This window comes from Solanum lycopersicum, chromosome 10, assembly GCF_036512215.1.
Source record: "Solanum lycopersicum chromosome 10, SLM_r2.1".
NCBI lineage: Eukaryota > Viridiplantae > Streptophyta > Magnoliopsida > Solanales > Solanaceae > Solanum > Solanum lycopersicum.
Genome location: NC_090809.1, coordinates 20,542,516 through 20,549,300, shown reverse-complemented (window position 1 = coordinate 20,549,300; position 6,785 = coordinate 20,542,516).

Here is a 6,785-nt window from a genome sequence, read left to right as displayed (position 1 = left end):
CAACCCTTAAGTGAAATGCATTAGAAAAATCGTGAACTCATGGTACATCAGCAACTACACCTTTGCACTTACATAGGTGACTCTATCAAGTCTATCTCAAACAGACCACATTAAGGCTATAGAATCATTAAGAGAAAAATAAGATATACCTTATAAAACATTGTCTCTTGCCATATGGATTTAAAATGTGATGTATATTGAGGCCTAACGGGTCCACCACACTACCTCATTCAATGGGCTTCAGCCCCATCCCCCTCGACGTTTCAAGGACTATTTTTCCTTGTCAAGCCTTTTGTCATAAGATCCGCCAAATAAATTTTGGAACTTACATATTCAAAGGAAATAACACCCGGTTTCAACAAATGTTTAATCGCACTATGTTTAATGCGAATATGTCTCTTTTTTCGTTGTACACACTATTTTTGGCAATTCCAATTACTGCCTGTGAGTCACATTAAAGAGAGACTGGTGAAGCTTATCTTACTTACAATGACATATCCGCCAACATTATCTCAACCACTCAGCTTCTTACCCTACCAACTCAAGAATAATGAATTCTGACTTCATCATAGAATGTGTTATACAAGTCTGTTTGGAAGACTTCTATGAAATATCACTTGCACCCAAAGTAAACACATAGCCACTGGTGGATCTAACTTCATAATTGTCAGTTATTCAATTTGCATCACAAAACCTTCTAAAGCAACATGAAATTTGTTAAAATGCAAACACCAATTCATAGTATCTCTCAAATATCTTAGCAAGCACTTAAGAGAGTTTCAGTGTTCACTGCAAGAATATGAGTATATCTAATCTATCTACTAACAACAGAACTTTATCAGGTAAATTTCCAATTATTTTAGCATATTCAATTTAAGAAGCACTAGATTCATTACTCTTCTTCAACTGTATGCCAGGATCATAAGGATTTCTCACTAGAACAACATCAAAACAACCAAACTTGTTGAACATCTTTTCTATGCAATGAGATTGACATAAAGAGAAACTATTAGCAGTTGTTTGATTTTTGCTCCCAAAATCATATTTTCTTCACCAACCTCTTTCATTTTAAATTTAGAAGACAAATTTCTTGGTCTCATTAATAACATTCACATAATTATCAAATATTAACATGTCATCTACATATAAATATATAATAACACAATCTGAACTATAATATTAGAATGAACACAAGTATGAGATGAATTCACAACAAAGTCATTATTCACAAATGTGATATTAAAATTTTCATACCATTGATTAGGTGCTTGTTTTAGTACATACAGAGACTTTCTCAATTTGTATACTTTATCTTGTTGTCTTGGAACCCCAAAACCCTCTGGTTGAGTCATATATGTAACATATCATAACTAGAAAGAACTAGAAAAGAGTTTAAAATCTGAAAATAATTATTTTTGGAAAGAATAAGAAAAATCTAGAACATTTGTCCAAAATAAAAAGTAAGTTATTGGTAAAATTTAAATGACCATAACTCCTAGCTCAGGATGAGCTATGTGTAGTTCGAGATATCATTTGAAATACCTTAGAATACTATTTCTAACGGCGCCGAGTTTGCCTGATTTTGATATCTTATGAATAAGTTATGTCTTTCAAAGTTGGGCTATTGGGATAAGAAAAGTCCAATCCGGATTTCGAAAGGGCAAAGTGTTCTTTTCCTTACCTAATTCGATTAATTCATTTATCTGAATTAAATTGGGTAATACAAGACTTTGTTCCATTAAGGAAAAAGAGAAATCATGCTTGGGCTAGTACAAGCGATAAAATAGGACAGAAATCAATAATCGCCAAGAATGCTCAAGCTTTGTGTGTAGATTTCGTCGGGGTAATCCATAAAAAGGTATGTGAGATCACATAGTGTTGGGTTAGTTCACCCACACGCCAATCTTATTTCAAGTCAGGGAATTTAAGTTGTTTAAATGTTGAGAAAGTGACTTTTTGAAGAACATTGTTGAAAATTTGGTAGGTTCTTGATGGTTGTCTTATTGAAGTTCTTTTAATGGTTTCACACATGTTTCAGGGTTTAATTTAGGGTTGAATCAATTGTATATTGATAGTACTAATGATCCTAAGTTTTTGGAGAAAAATCCATGGATGTTTGGAGGGTTTAGAGATTAAAAAAACAAGGAAAAAAGTCTAGAACACCTGCTAAGGCGGTTGGGGCGTTGCGCCTCTCAGAGCCACATAGGACAGTCTATGTCCATAGCGCCTTGGAGAGTCACACTAGAAATATCACACCACCCAACTCTCTGTAATTTGTAGGCTGGCATCCCACGCCTCTCAGAGCACCAAGGACGCCAACTTTCCCCATTCTTCCCCCATTTTTTGTACTAGTTCCTAAGTGATGTACATATGTTTCTTAGTTGATTCCAAAACTCCAAGGCAAATCTAAACATAATGAAATCATTCATAACAAAATATGATGAACCTTTGATCCATAATCCAATTCAAGGAAGCTAAGATCAACGTCAAACAAGTTAAGAGTCAAGTCTAGAAGTTAAGAACCGAGTCAAAGCGAAGTTCTTACAAGTTTTCAAGAGTCTTTAGAAATGTTTTAACTTTGTTTTAAGACTTAAAATTTGAGTTCAGTAAAGAGTAAAGTTGAAGTTCTCTATTCAAAGAAGTATATGGTTCTATGTACTCCGAAAAAGGTTTTAAAAAATGTTTTCACATTTAAACAGGAATAGAAACTGAGATTTCGAAAGAGTCTTTGAGCTAGCTTTATGAAAAGAATTATAGCATTATAAAATTAAGAAAGCATGAAACTGAGATTTCCCAGATAGACTTTGAGATAAGTCTTGAGGACATATCTCAAATCACAGTAGAAGTATGTTTTAAGAAACATAAGTACCAGTTTATTTTGGGAGTAGTATTGAACACACAATTGGGGACGAGAATGAGTTCAGATAACTCACATCTCCATAAACCCACATAGCCACTATGTGCAGAAAAGGGTCATACTTTTTAAATGAACTCTCTTCATAGTAGACTAGTAGACCCATTAGGGAGTTTAGGTCTTATACCTTTGTCCATGTAAAGGATGCGATGACAGCGTGAGGTAGATCCCTCTATCATCATTATATCTCTTATGTGATGATTGTCTATTAAAGAAGCTCCCACAAAAGTTATTATACTTTAACATACACAATTTATTTGTATTTTTGGATACATCTTAGAGTTATATCTATGCTTAAAAACAGAGTTTACAACATGCTTTTAAACAACTTTTCTTTATACTGAACTTGTTTTTAAATAGATTTATATTAGAATGAGTCAGTTATATTGAGTTCAGATGAACCAAGTAAGATCTTCAATTTGTTTCAGACTCTTTCTAGTCGATGTTGTTTAGCATTCCAACTCACATACTCATACATTCAATGTACTGTTGCGAGTTGGATTGCATCGTATTATGATGCAAACGCGGTAATGAGGATCGGCATCTAGCACACCATTGATCCAATTGAGCACTCAAAACTCAGTTGGTGACCCTCCTTTTATTCACAAGGACTCCTTTTATTGTTTTTAATATTTTCTTTGTTAGAATGTTGTGGGATATGTCCCAACATGAATCTCAATTTTAGAGGCTTCATATATAGACATTCAAATGTTAGTTCTTTGAGTCTTCTCAGTATTATCTCTGATTGTTAAGACTTGGGTTGCCAGATTTGGCCAAGTTAGAACGTTTTGGTTACCACATTCTTTAGTTTAGTTAAGTTTATTGATTATTGTCTATCGCTGGGCTAAGTAAGTCAAGACAAGGGTCCTCTCGAGGCTAAAAATGGTGTTTGAGTGCCAGTAACACCCAGGGTATAGGCTCGGGGCGTGACAAACTTTGTATCAGAGCACATAGTTCAAGCGTCCTAGGGAGTCAATGAGGTCGTGTCAATAGAGTCCTAGTTATCAGTATAAAGTATGCCACATCTATAATTAAGAGGCTGCAACTTCTAGCAACTCCTTCACTTATTTCATACTCTTTTCGTGTATTAGATTTTATATCATAAAGTTTCATGTTAATTTGTGCTAGCCCTTGTTATTATGATGCCTCCATGAAGAGCAATCACAGGTCCTCCAGCAAGGAGGAATGCTGAACCAAAAAAACAAGGGGGTACCTAATGCACCAAATATGTAACCTCAAGGAGAGATCACCAATGCTAAATTCTGTTATGCAATCCAGATGTTAAGCCAAACAATGACTAACAAAGTTGGTAAACAACGAGGATCTCGACAGAAGAGTGTAACACTTCAAAGAATCATGAGTTCTTGAGGACGAACCCTCCAAGTTTAACCAGTTCAAGCACTACTAGGGATCAAAAGAATTTCATTAATGAACTTAAGAAGGTACTCGATGTTATGCATGTTGCGGATGTTGAGAGAGTTGAGATAGCGGCAAATTTACTGAAATATGTTTCAAGGAATGACTTTGATCAGTGGAAAGAGGGTAGAGATGAGATTGCACCACATCCAAGTTGGGTATGTTTTGACAAATCTTTCTTGGGGCGTTTCTTTCCCCATGAATTTAAAGAGGCTAAGGTACGGGAATTTCTTACACTTAAGAAGGATTCTCTAAGTGTCTATGAGTGTGAGATGAAGTTCACCCAACTATCTCGTTATGCTCCGGAAATGGTTAAGGACATGAGGAGTAGGATGAGTTTGTTTTTTTGGTGGATTGGGTTGTTCTTCAAGCAAAGAGGTTCAGGAAGCAATGTTTATTGGTTACATGGACATTTTGAGGATGATGATCCATGTGAAGAAGGTAGAGGAGTAAAAGCTAAGGGACAGAGAGGAGTTAAAGAACAAAAGATCTAACACAGAGAATGAGTCCGGGAAGCAGAAGAGTAATGACAACCAGTCATCCTTCCTATAGAAATAGAAGGATCCTTCTCATCATCTGCTAGTGAACCTTAACCTAAGAACAAGGGTGAGTATTATAGAGTTAAACATGCATATTAACAAGGTACTGTGGTGCAAGGGGGTAGTAAGGCTCCTACCTACTCCCAGTGTGGGAAAAATAACTCTAGTATTTGTCATGAAGGCTCCAATGGTTGCTTAAGATGTGGTCAGATTATGTATTTTATGTGATATTGTCCTATGAGTAAGAAGGGAAACAGTAGTGGGGACAATCGAGTCAGTATTCATTAATTAATCCACCACACAGTGCTGCACCTAGAGGAGCTACTTCCGGTACTGGCGGAGGAACAAACCACTTGTATACTCTCAATAATCGCCAAGAACAAGAGGATTCACCATATGTTTTCAGTAGTATGATTCAAGTCTTTAACTTACTATTTACGCTTTGTAGACCCAATAACGAGTTTATCTTTCGTAACTCCATATGTTACCATTAACTATGATATTATTCATGAGCAACTTAGTGAACCATTCAGTTTTTCTACACCTATGGATGAATTTTTTTTAGAACAGAGAGTCTATCGTAATTCTCTCATTCGTCAATCACAATAGCAGAATGGTTGATTTAATTGATTTAGACATGGTAGAATTTGATGTTATTCTTCGTACGGATTGGCTTCATGCTGTTACGCCTCAGTTGATTGTAAAATTCGAGTAGTCAAATTTTATTTTCCAAATAAAGTCTTATAGTAGAAAAATAGTTCAGCTAAGGTTCGTTTCATTTCGTACCTTAAGGAAAGGAAGTTGGTTTCTAAGGGGTTTGCCTAGCACTTAATCTAAGTTAATGACTCAAGTGTTGAGGTATCTCTTATTCAGTCCGTTCCAGTAGTAAAAGATTTTCCAGAAGTCTTTCCATATGATCTTCCCAGAGTTCCTCCTGAGAGAGAGATACACTTCAGTACATATCTTCTTCACATACTCATCCTATCTCAATTTCACCATATAGAATGGCACCAGTAGAACTGAAAGAATTGAATGATTTGTAAGATAAGGGCTTCATTTAACCAATTGTCTCACCTTGGGGCACTCCAGTCTCGTTTGTAAGAAAGAAAGATATTTCCCTCAGAATGTGTATAGACTACCATAAATTGAACAAGGTTACGATCAAGAATAAGTATTCTCTTCCAAGGATTGATGATATTTTTAACCAGCTTTAGGGTGCTTCCTATTTCTCTAAAATTGAATTCAAATTAGGCTACCACCAGTTAAGAATAATATAATGTGATATTCTCAATACAACTTTTAGAACCAAATTTGGGAATTATGAGATTTCGGTCATGTCCTTTTGATTGAAAAATGTGTCTGCAAAATTCATCGATCTTCTGAATAGAGTATTCAAGCCTTATTTAGATATGTTTGTTATTGTCTTTATTGATGACATACTAATCTAATCAAGGAATGAATAAGATCAAGTTAGTCATCTTAGAATATTTCTTTAGACTTTGAAAGATAGAGATTTGTATGCCATGTTCTCTATGTTTGAGTTTTGACTTGATTTTGTGGTCTCATAGTTCCCAATGATGGTATTAGAGTCGATACCCAAAAAATTGCGGCAGTGTAGAATTGTCCTAGACCCACATCTCCAACTGATATTAGGAGTTTCTTGGGTTTTGCTGGCTAGTATAGAAGATTTTTGGAAGGTTTCTCGTCTATTTCATCTCCTTTGACGAAGTTGACTCAAAAAATATTCAACTTTCAATGGTCTGAAGCTTGTGAGAAAACTTTTGAGGAATTGAAGAAGAGTTTAACTTGTGCCAGTTTTGACTTTATCGGAGGGTATTCAATGTTTTGTGATATATTTTGATGAATCTAGAGTAGGTTTCAGTTGTGTGCTAATACCGAATGGCAATGTTATCGCA